The sequence below is a fragment of the Cydia pomonella genome, chromosome 24 (genome assembly GCF_033807575.1).
Source record: "Cydia pomonella isolate Wapato2018A chromosome 24, ilCydPomo1, whole genome shotgun sequence".
Lineage (NCBI taxonomy): Eukaryota > Metazoa > Arthropoda > Insecta > Lepidoptera > Tortricidae > Cydia > Cydia pomonella.
The window spans coordinates 12,157,758-12,170,868 of NC_084726.1; the positions used below are offsets into that span (position 1 = coordinate 12,157,758).

General features: G+C 35.6%; 1 protein-coding gene across 3 annotated transcripts in view; it reads left to right on the forward strand.

Annotated features, from left to right (window-relative positions):
• LOC133531143 (nephrin) overlaps positions 1 to 13,111 on the forward strand; it is a 430,180-nt gene that overhangs the window by 255,736 nt on the left and 161,333 nt on the right. The gene's annotated exons all lie outside the window — the stretch shown is intronic.

Genomic DNA, 13,111 nt, shown 5'->3' on the forward strand with positions numbered 1-13,111 from the left:
TATTAGTTCCTTGCATTTTTACTCAACAATTCGGCATTATGATAAAAGTGACACTGTAATCATATCGCTGTTTTTGTCGATCAAAAAATGAAATTGATATTTGATATGTTTTTGAGTCCTTAGAAATATACAGAAAGTAACATCAATGTTATTCAGAAATAATATGAATTATTATATTTACAAAATATATATTTTCACATAAATTGAAACGTTACATGACTTCAGGGAAAATTATTTGTTATTACGGAGCGGGAATCATTTTCTACCTCTTACTCTTTGGAGAGGCTTTAACGAAACTCTAGTGCCTGGGTACCGTAAATATCAGGAAAAACGGCAAATGTTTTCTGTAAGGTTTTATTCTCTAATAGCCTACCTAAGCTCCCCGAAATATGTCGCGCGAGTGACTAAAAATACGTGAATGTAATCCGTAGAATTATTTTAATTTTAATGACATTAACTTTATCTAACGCCAACGAAGACATAAGCAGAGGCATAGAGTAATAAGTAACATAGGGTGCTCACTCCATACATCAGTTTTGTACCAAAATGCGTAAGGTCAGGTAGGGGAAGTGCGCCATGCCGTCTAAGTGCGCCTACCTTGAACTGCTTATATACTACTAATATTACTAGTATTCTACAACACTCTTAGAGTCTAAGTGTTGTAGAATACTAGTAATATTTGTAGTATATAAGCAGTTTTCGATATATTCAAGGTAGGCGCACTTAGACGGCATGGCGCACTTCCCCTACCTCACCTTATTATTTTCTGAGTCGACGTCTAGCGTCGACTAGTGGAATTATCAATACTGCTACTTGACAATAGATGTTGTGGCGAACGAAAAATCGAATGCTCAACAATTTTCAGCTAATATTATAACCGGATTAACCGGGACTCTATTTTCAACTCCTTCTGCTTGTAATATTAGTTGCAAATTGTTGAGCAATACACTTTTCGTCAGTCGCGACACTCGTGACATCTAGTGTCAAGTAGCAGTACTGATAAATCCGCTACTTGACGCTAGATGTCGACTACGAAAATAATAAGAGTTTTGATAAGAAAACTGATGTATCGAGTGAGCACTCTATGGTTACTTATTTATCTATAAGCTGGAACTATAGGTATGTGTACACTAATTACAGGCAGATATACCTCATGTCATTGTATATGCAAAGTTTCATTACAATCCACACGTAATTTTAAAATCAAAACGAAACTCCATTTGTATGGAATGGTGAAATTCCCCTGAGCTTGCTTAGGACTCTTAAGTGTTAACTGAAGGGCTGGAGCTACATTCAAACTCTAAAAATGTGATCTTGATTTGATGATGCTATGACTAATTAACCGGAACTCTATTTTCAACTCCTGCTTGTAATATTAGTTCCAAATTCTTGAGCAATACAATTTTCGTTGGTTGCGACACTTGAGACATCTAGTGTCAAATGCGGTACTAATAATTCCGCTACTTTCTAATAAGCATTTTGGTACCAAAACTGATGTATGGAGTGAGTTTAGAACAAATTTAAAATTGGAAAAGTACTGCCTTGGGCTACTTGAACTCACGTCCACTAACCTAAGCCAGTCATTTTGCCACTTTTAAATCTGTACCCCTAGTGTAAATTTGAGCGACATCATAACGTGACGAACGCGTTTGCGTTAAGTCTCATTTTGTATAGGATTTTGAGTTTCCAAAACGTCCCGCTTGGCGCGCTCTTTCTAAATCCAATACAAAATGAGACTAAACGCAAACGCGTACGTCACGTTTCGAAATCGAATTTATTTACACTAGGGGTACTGTTCTAAGCTTAATAGCATCGTTCGCAGTTTCTGCTTGTCAAAAATTAATTTATGGCGTGAGCACTCTGTTACTTATTTCTGTATGTCAAAAGATTTAATATGCTTGGCGTTACCTGACATGTCATACACCAATAAGTAAAGTCCTACACCTTCATTTATTCAACATTTCTGCCTACCCTCCAAATCCGGTCGTTAGCCGTTGCAGGTAGCGAATCATTTTCTGCCTCTTGCGTGCTGAAGAGCCCTTGAGTTTAGGGTCCGGGAGGCTGAAGTCTGACCTTTGTTTCTGAATTTTACGGTATGATACTCTGTGGTAACTTTCTTAGGCGAACATTTTTTATTCGTTTTAAATTATGTTTTTATAGAAATAGACAAGTTCATTATAGATTTAGTGTCACCTTATACAGGCCTTGTCAACCTAAGAAGGCCAAACTTTGATATCAAAATGATAACTTTTGTTACCATTCGTCCGTGCGTCTCACTCGCCCCAATACGAGTAGGGGCGACACGCACGCAAGAATGACAAGGAAATAACATCATTTAGATATATTATCATTTTGATGTCGAATTGGTCTCGAGGAACCCATTTTTTAAGACACAGTTACATCATACAAATTAGAAAAGAAAAAAAAGAATCAGTGTTATCGTGGTAAGTTAGTACATCGATAACAACCTTGCACAACATTCTCATATTACAATTTTTTATTACCGTGTTTGCAGTTTAATTGAAGATTTTTGTCTGATCATAAGAAACTATTTTCTTCTATAGACCATCGCGTGTACTGCTTAAATTTTAAATACTTACGATATTTTTTGCATCCATTGCTCAAGATGGCTTATAAGTTTATTTTCTTTAAAATTTTACTTTATAACTAAATTATCCTTAGAGTTTTCTTAAAAATCTTTTTTTTTACCATGTCAGTGGCAAACAAGCATACAGACTTCCCAATAGTAAACGGTCACCGCAGCCTATGTATACCTAAAACTTACCTTATTTGGCGCCATTCCAAGGAAAGCTGCCTTGTCGGTTCCATACGCTATTTACCGGTAACATCCCCATTAGAATATTTTTGGAGCAAAAATGTAACCTGCAAAGAATATCTTAAAATACTGACTTTATAACAAATGTTACACTTCGAATAAATGTGAAATAAGAATGACAAAGATTCTAAAAATACTATCAGTTAAAATAAACTACTAGACCGTAAAGTTATTATACAAATCGAACTCTGAAAAATCTTCGCAAAAAGCCAAATGGAAAATTCACATGAATCAAACAATAAAAGACCTTATCACAATGGAGTAGGAGCGAGTACGTGTAACTTATAAAATGTACGAAAAGTTTTAAGTTTGAAATATGACGGCCAATTTTCAATCCTTATGATAGAGTCTGACTGTTTGCCAAAATGTATTTTAAAAGTTTTTAAAGAAACGAAGAATTTCTTTAGTGTAAATGACAGTTTTGATAGATATTTTTACTGTTGACGGTGACTGCTTACCATTAGGCCGGCCATATGCTTGTTTGCCACCGACGTGTTATAGAAAATTATGGTCATATATAATTAGAATTACGCTTTTTTAATGAAAACCTGAAAAAAAAAATACACTTAGCTTTGTAAAACGTACGACAAAAATATAAGTGTGTACCTATAATTCTACTTAAAATATACTTATAGCATAACATTACAAACTTAAAAACTATATCTTACAATACACGGATCTAATCTGAAAAGAGAAATACCAAAAAACATATATTAAATAGTTAATATTTATTTTAATTCATAATTTGTATCAAAATTAGCTTAACATAATATGATATTAAATCATACGGCAACAAATAACACCAAACCAAGAAACAGTGACCGTCTAGTACAAAAATAAGTTTTTGGCAAAAATTTCATTTTTGGTACAAGCTTTTATCGCCGACTGTACTTTTCTTTCTACAGGCAAATAATACTCATCGTGCCAATTCTAAAAACCCCAAACACAATTAGGTTGCGCTGTTTTATCACAGAGTTCCTATGCCTACCTCTTGTCTCCATCATCAGATCGGCTCGATGGTACCATAATTTTGCATTCTCTTTCGACTTACATATGTATAAAAATCGGATCGGCGCAATCGGAAACCGGGAAGTGAATCTTTAACTTACAAGATTTGATTACAGACCGACAGACAACGGGCCAGATGAAACTAAATAAAAGCTTGTAAAATAGATGAATAGAACAATTTTTTATCATAAAAACGGCTTTACATCGACTAAACTTCTCAAAAGCCTTTAAATTAACACAAATGCATTAAATTCACTCCAAACGGAACCTCTGGATGGGAAAATGAAATATATTTTTTTCGAGTGAAAATTTTATCTCATCTCTAGAACGTGGATATTTTTATCATAAATTTAATATTCTGAGATTTATATTATGTTTTCTAGAGCAGCCTCAAATGAATGATACTTGAACGAAAGCAGTTTTTTCGCATTTTAACTTTAGCGAGACGACTTAGTAACGTTACTAATAACTAGTTTTATACATTTATCACATTTTTCATAACTTCATTGTTACAAAATATCTTAATATGAAACTTTTGAATAAATAGGGCTTTCTTGTGATTAACTTACCTAGTTATCCGTATCAAAATTGTAATAGTGAGTGAAAACCAATTTTTATATAAAACTTACTTTAGTATCTTACCAATAAATATTACTTTTTACTATAATTTTTTCACTGAAGCCAAACCTTACTCTTAAAATATCTTTTTTTGGGGCATTTATTGCATAGTACTATTGTCAAACTGTGACTCCCATTACTTTTATATTACTTACTGCCTGCTACCGAATATTACACTTTAAAGATTATTATTGAGCAAAAAACAAAGGAATTAATCACGAGTCCCCGATAGTCGATAACTATCAAGATGGTGCTCCCACCGGATAACAATTTAAGTTTAAAAATCACTGCGACAGTGATCACTCGTCTACCCTCGTTTTACGAACATTTTACACTTGCAAGCTGTCAAAAAACAATGTCCAATGCACCGCACTGTCACCATATTGAAAACGGGGCCCAATAACCGGCAATGGTCCCCACGGACGGTATTCCAATTTCGTTTAGGACGGAGGTATGCGAGGACATTCGAGATTGTTCTTTGGCCGTTATTGCATTTGTGGCTCGAAAATGCTTTAGAGTTCAACTAGATATGTGTAGGACAGGTGGATTCCATAACGTTGAATTTTGGCCGTCGCTATTTTGCCTATCTGGTCATTAGTTCTGATTAGTGTTCGATCGAAACGTTTGGTTGCCGAAACCGAAACCGAAAGTTTGGCTTTGGCTCTTGTTTCGGCCGAAACCGAAACTTTTGTAGACTCGTTAAAATCCGTATTAGAGGAATTATGTTTTACAATCTCTTCTTCTTAGTCGTATACTCTTGTCAGAGTAGTCGTGGTCATTGCGGTCGTTGTACGGCTTTTTTCGCTGTTTCCCGCCATGCTTCTCTATTTATTGCCTGCCGCGCGCACAGATTCAGAGGTGACCCGGTGAGAGCTTTCACTTGGTCGGTCCATCGCATTGAGGGCATTGTTTTACAATAAACCAATTAATTTCTGTATAAATAAATCAGTATATTAATATTGTTGTCCTACTTGCTCCCCAACTTTTGGTCTTTGTCACATAGTTTAGTTTCATACTGAGAACTACCATTTCGTAAGTTTCGGCCGTTTTCGGCCGTAACCGAAACTACGGCCTAAACCCCAAACCGACTGAAACCGAAACTGAATTTTCGGTCGGCCTAGCATTGTACCTCTTTGTCACATAGTTTAGTTTCATAGTGAGAACTACCATTTCGTAAGTTTCGGCCGTTTTCGGCCGTAACCGAAACTACGGCCTAAACCCCAAACTGACTGAAACCGAAACTGAATTTTCCGTCGGCCTAGCATTGTACCAAGGAAAAAATTTCGAAGTTGTTTAATTACTATAAGGAAAGTTCTCAGAAATTTAAATTTAGCAAACAATGAAAACATGACAAAACCTTAATAGATACAGGTTTTATTAGATATTCCTTCTGCCTGTCTAATTTGACTGATACTGGTACAATAACTACAAATTACTGTAACATCTTGTAAGACGTATTATGAGGCAAATAAATGAATTGAATTGAATTAATATGTTGTATTTCAATAACGTTGAATTTTAGACATCACTATTTTGCCTAACTCGTCATTAGATATTGACGGGGATAACGTCTTTCCAGCCAGCATTTCTTCCAACTCACTTTTGACAGACATTACCGGTCCATATCGTATCTAGATCTAATATTTAACGTATCTTAAAGTTCGAATCGCCGAAAATATTTATTTTCGATTTTATATTTATATTTAAAGGTGCGCTACGATATTTAGTAAAAATATGTGTTTTTTTCAAGCAAAAAGTCCCACTTTGTCGCCCGCCTTAAGGACGCTTTAACAGGTTATTCGTATAAAGATACAAGCAAATCTCGTCCTTATGGTAAGCGACAAAGTGGGACCTTTGAATAGACTTGGACACATATATTCACTTTCAAAAAGAAATATCCCATACAGCTCAAACAATTTTCCGAGTAGCTTACTTCGAAACTATTTTGCCAAACTGTGTCGAGATTTTATTGAAATTTGTCAAATGTGTTACTTGTTCGTAAGTTGTCCCTTAGATACTAGCTAGCAACTTTTGTCTGTTAAATTTACAATATTAAATAAATAAATAAATATTATACGACATTATTACACAAATTGACTAAGTCCCACAGTAAGCTCTATAAGGCTTGTGTTGAGGGTACTTAGACAACGATATATATAATATATAAATATTTATAAATACTTAAATACATAGAAAACACCCATGACTCAGGAACAAATATCCATGCTCATCACACAAATACATGCCCTTACCAGGATTTGAACCCGGGACCATCAGCTTCGTAGGCAGGGTCACTACCCACTAGGCCAAACCGGACGTCAAGGCAATATTGCTTGTAATGATTTATTGTGATAGGTCATTACTTGGCATGGAGCCAAAATACTGTGAGCGTAGAGATACGTATCTGTACCTCTAATATACTGCAGAGGAACCTTGGTAAACCGGATCTAGATAATTTTACATCAAATTAGCTACAGAATTATTCTCAGACGTATATTCTTCTTGTTTAACGCCATCTACCGATAGTTTCACTAACTCCCTTATTTCCCACTTTACCCCGTTCAAACCGAACTTATTATTATTAATGGTTCCAGTTTGACAGGACCCCGATAGTTGCGAGGTAGGTACGTAATTAAAAAACTTTCTCACTGAATTACCTGTTTTGAAAATTTTCGTTCGAAATAGGATATTGAGTTTGATTTATATCATTTGGAAGTTTAACTACATTGCGATAGCGATAAGGATCATGTGTCAAATTAAAGTTTTGACGACCTGTCCGGCCTAGTGGGTATGTGACCCTGCCTATGAAGCTGATGGTCCCGGGTTCAAATCCTGGTAAGGGCATTTATTCGTGTGATGATCATGGATATTTGTTCCTGAGTCATGGATGTTTTCTATGTATTTTTTATTTATTTAGTATTGCGATACAACGAGGAAATGCCGCCAGCATCCTTGGTACAATGCCTCAAGGGCCTGTTTTAGATATAAGCTAGTTATAGTAATCATCTGTATATATCCATTATGTATATTGTTATTGTCAATAAATACAATTTATAAATATTTATATATTATATATAGGTATCGTTGTCTAAGTACCCTCAACACAAGCCTTATTGAGCTTACTGTGGGACTAAGTCAATTTGTGTAATAATGTCCTATAATATATATATAAAAAAATTGAATAGAGTTACCAAACGTCGGGAATTTTCCAGCAATGTCAGGAATTTTACCCGTTTGTCAGGAATGCGAAACGAATACAAAAATGATAGTAATTTTAATGAATTTATGGCTACCTAATGATTCCTCGACTATTTTTTAGCAGATTATCGATTCGCAGACAACGTTTCGCCGAACATAGTTTCGATTGATTTTTTTTTATGTAACAGGCATTAAATCAGACTGACGCTCTAAATAGATATAACTTATCCTTTTTACTAGATAAGTAATCATAGACAAATCTTTTCGTAACATTTTTATATGGAATAAAAAAACAAAATTTCGAAAAATTCCTTTGACTCTCGGATCTCAGACAGAAATATTATCGTTTAAAGAAATACTCCGTTTGACCAAACTTGTTATAATCTAAACATTTTTCTGAAATACCTCTGTTTAGTATCTGAAGTATTATAAGGAACGTTTGAAGTAAACCTGAGCACTATTATTTTGATGAAAGAAGGATAGGTATTTGTTTTGTACTGACGAGTATTTCCAGTAGGAGTAAGACTTCAGACCCCATATGGAGTATTGCTGTCACCTTTGGGCAGGAGCACCTGCATGCCAGCTGGGACCATTCGACTCAGTCCAAAGGCGCGCTGTACGAATCGTCGACGATCCCAAACTCACAAGCGGTATTGAACCTTTAAGTCTAAGGAGAGACTTTGCCTCCTTATGTGTGTTCTACCGCTTGTACAATGGGCTGTGTTCTGAAGAATTGTTTGACATGATGCCGACGGCCGCTTTCTATCACCGCACCGCCCGCCGTCGGCAGGGTGTTCATCCTCACACCCTAGAACCTAAATGGTCGCGTACTGTGCGGTTTAAGAGGAATTTCCTCCCGCGAACGCTTCGGCTGTGGAATGAGCTTCCTGCCGAGGTTTTCCGGAGGGGCTATAGTATGGGGTTCTTGAAAAAAGGAGTGTACAGGTTTTTAAAGGGTCGGCAACGCGCATGTAATACCTCTGGTGTGACTGCTTACCATCAGGCGGGCCGTATGCTTGTTTGCCACCGTCGTGGTATTAAAAAAAAGCGCGCGTCGCCTTTAAAAATAACTATCAAATCTCCTTATATAGGCTTCTAGTGACCAGAGGGCTGGTTAATATTTCGCTCTTCGGATCAGCATTGCTATACAGCGGGGCAATGCGCCCAGCCTTATAGGAAATTATTTTATTTAAGTGTTTTTATTATATTTTTCATATGTATACCTGCATTTGAAAGCATTTTGATTTCTTAAAAAGCGAATATAAATCTTGAAGGTATACATATTCTAGATCTGTCTAATGTTAGTGGAAACCTATAATAAGTCGAATAAGCCATGCGATCGCTTCTTGGACTTAAAGTTCACATACATTCACAACCATTTTACCCCATTAACACATTCGCTACTAACGTTTTCGTAGCGCTACGCTCGTAACCGATCCCAGCGTTTTCCCGCTTTGTAGACGTAAGCGACTGTGAACAGAGCCCCTGGCGGGTTCCCGGTACTCAATGTGTTAAGGTAAGAATACCAGGCAAACATTCCGATATTCTTTTCCTGGCCATAATCTATCCCAATGCCAAATATTACAGAGATCTGTTCAGCCGTAGGGGAGACCGAGGTAAGTTAACACAAAGGTAAGTTGACACAACTTCAATATCTCGGAAGCTATAGGCATTAGAAGTTTGGCAACAACGCATTTCTGATCCGCCGCTCCGCCGCTCCGACTTGTCAGTACACGCCGCGGCCGCCCGGCGAACGGTTGTGGCACTAGAGCGTCTGTGGCGAAAACTGCACGAAAAGTAAGTATTCCATCATTTTTTTGATGCCATTTATTTCCATGTTATATTACATATTTTGTAATGTGTATATATTTGTTTTCAAGTGTTATTAACCAAGTTTAACATATTAAACTCATTTTTAAACCAGGTAACGACGTGAATTTTAAAATAATAATTCAATGTAACTAACCGTCGATTTCAAGGGAGAGGTAAGTTGAAACAGCTTGTGTCAACCTACCTATCACATCTAAGAAAAAGAAAGCTACAAATCAAAATAAAAGGCCTACGAAAAACAAGAAGAAACAAACACGAAAATCTGACAGTGAAAATGATGATGATTGTTTATGCCTATGCTGTTTAGAGTCATATAAAAATAGTAGACCCAACGAGGAATGGGTGCAGTGTATAGACTGCAAAGGTTGGGCTCATGCAGAATGCACAACTGGCGAATTAAACTATATCTGCCAAAACTGTTTATCTGATTGAATTTGTTATTTGTTTATTTGTATTATCTTGTGTTAAACTATTAAAAATTCTATTAACCAAGAAGTAAATTAATATGTTGGAAGGATTTCCAATCTCATAGTGAGATTTTTTTTTGATTAAGTAAATCTTTATTTTGTTGATGTTTAAATGTTCGAGTGTGGTTAACCAAGAAGTAAATTAATATGTTGGAAGGATTTCCAATCTCAGTGAGATTTTTTTTGATTAAGTAAATCTTTATTTTGTTGATGTTTATATGTTCGAGTGTGGATAAATAATTAGAATGTAAATGTACCTAACCTTCTTTCAAGAACATGACTGATTATTTATCTACAAGTTACAATGTAGGTAGGTAAATGTAACCTTCTTAAAAGAAGATGACTGATTATGTGCAAGTTAGAATGTAGGTAGGTAAATGTAACCTTCTTAGAAGAAGTTGACTGATTATGTACAAGTTAGAATGTAGGTAAATGTCACCTTCTTAAAAGAACATGACTGATTATGTGCAAGTTAGAATTAAACTATTTATCTGCCTTCCTCGCAATCTCATGAAGGGAAAACTATTTCAAGTTACAAAAGTTTTTTTGCCTTGATCTCAAAAGAAGTTCCTTCATTGTGTTGAGGTCAAGATGTTTATTTTGATATTAAATCGTTTTCAAGCTCTCCATTGCGTTTTTTTATCCTTAAATGCTTGATCTTTCTCTATGTGTCAACTTGCCCAGGTACCTGTTTCAACTTATCTCGGTACTAGGAGGGTTGAAACAGACTGACTTGATGCGGAAATACCATATTTATAAATAGTTCTAAATGCTAATTACTTATTTTGTTGATGTTTATAATTAAAGGATGAAATTTGCTTTCCAATGAAATATTCTCTGCAATTCTAGCTTATATAATGAAGCAGCTATGTTCGGAAATGTAAATTTTGTGTCAACTCTCCTAGGTCTCCCCTAATAGAAGTTCAAATATACAAACTTAAGTAAACTGTCAATACCTAAAGCGCGCACACTGTCTATTTGTATCGGAGTAAATGAGATAGCACTGTCGCGTGTTACTGGGCCTGGGCAAGGGAATAATAAGAAAAATATTTAAATAAATAAAATGGATTATTAGTGTAATATTTTACTCAACCACGGTTTAGATATAAATGTTTTGAAATTGTGATTTTAATTGCAGACCCATAAGTCAAAACAATAAAGACATAAAACCGTTTAATTGTGATTTTAAGACCAATCTTTGCAATTATTTTCTATCAAGCCGATTTCGTTCAATCGTGTATCGAGTACAACCACGGTATTTGAAATATAATTAATATGAACATATATTTTTCTTACTTGACTAAAACAAATAGTCTTACTTAAAAAACTGTTTAAGTAACATCAATTTCAAGGACATTGGGTGTTGACAGTCTCTTAATATAAAACATACACATGAATAATATTTCTAAGAAATTACATGTTATAGGACCGAACCGAACCTTCAAGAAAGAGTGTATTATCATGTTAAAGACTTATACGAGTAGGTACTACCCTTTTGGTATTGCGCGCGTCTTGGAAACCCGTTAAATTTCCAACATTGAGTGCCGGGAACTCGCTCGGAGAATTCTCTGCTTGTAATTGCTTTTCTCTACGAAGCGGGAAAAAGCTGAGATCGGCTACGAGAGTAGCGCTACAAGTGGTGGAGTGCTTGGGTGTCCATGGGCGATGGTAATCGTTCACCATCAGTCGGTTTCCCCCTAGATCATTAAAAGGAATCAAAAAGGAAGACAGGAGTAAACATTCTGGAAGGCAGGAGTAAGAAGACAAGAAGCAGATGAAAGAATTACTTACTGTATCGCAGTCTTCACACCAAATATTTGTTTTCAACAGCCATCATCTCCAACAAACTTATAGTTGGTTGAAATCTACGCAAGTTAGCAAGCACTGAACTCTTTCCCATGAATAAGTAAGATATCAGAACTTTGAGATCCTAAGAATCCGCGGAACTTTAGATTGAGAAGAAAAAAGTTTTCTAATTATAAGTTGTAGATATTAATTTAGGATTGTGTCTGGTTTAGAATTGTCGTTGGTCTGGGTTTTATATTATTAATTTCACGTCTCAATATTAATTTGAAAGTAATGATAGTTGGATAAGAATATTTAATGTAAATGTCACACGATGTTTTTATATTTATTCCCATTATTTTATTATAACTAGTAAAATAAGTTAAGTTAATAACAAAAATTAAGTCGCCATCTCTCTATCTGAAGGTTGTCTGGAAGAGATCGCTGTTTAGCGATAAGTCCGCCTGTTGTTACCTTCATATTTATACCTTTACATACTTTGTACCATTTTTTTTGTAGTGTGCAATAAAGCATTTTATTATTATTATTAAGTTAAATAAATGAGAGTCTCGGACAGATATTCAAGATAAAGATAAAGATGGTTTATTATTCAAGTAGGCATACTACAATGCGCATATGAACGTCAAATAAAGTTACACCTCTGACTTGAGAAGATTGAAATCCACCCTGGAGGAGGGTATCCCAATATGGGACCGGCAAGAAACTTGGCGGGACATAATATATTATTACGTAACAATATTTTCTGTAATGACAATACCTAGAGATGGAAATAAAGACTACGAGATAAGATTGTATGGAGAAGCAAAGAATAAAACAAGATAAAGACATGCATTATTCGGTTTCAAGCAAGACAGTTATCTGAAGCAGACTAACCTGTAAGGCAGCCAGAGATGAGCAAGACAACGCTAAGGTGGATGTAATTATTTTGTCCCGCGCTATGAGCGCTTTGTCTCTCGCTACGACCGCTGTGGGATTACATTGTGCATATAACTACAGTAGGCCAGGCAGCGTGGTTCCATTTCTATCACCTGTCACTATGCCCGTCACTTGCGCACTTATATACTTGTTAGAACGTGACAAGCATGGTGACGCGATAATAATGCGACCGTGCTACCGCCGCAGGTGACCGTGTTAGCCAAGATGACAAACGTGAATAGAAAACGCTAATAGAAACAGAAATAATGTATGGAAATAGTCTAGTGACCTTTCCTATGCCCCCAGGTGCCAGATAGATCTGATAGATCAGAAAGAAAGAAATAAAGAAAATTGCTTTATTGCTACAAAAAAACAAGTACAAAAAATAACCTAACTTACTTAAATTAACTATTCTAATAATACTTACAAGTTA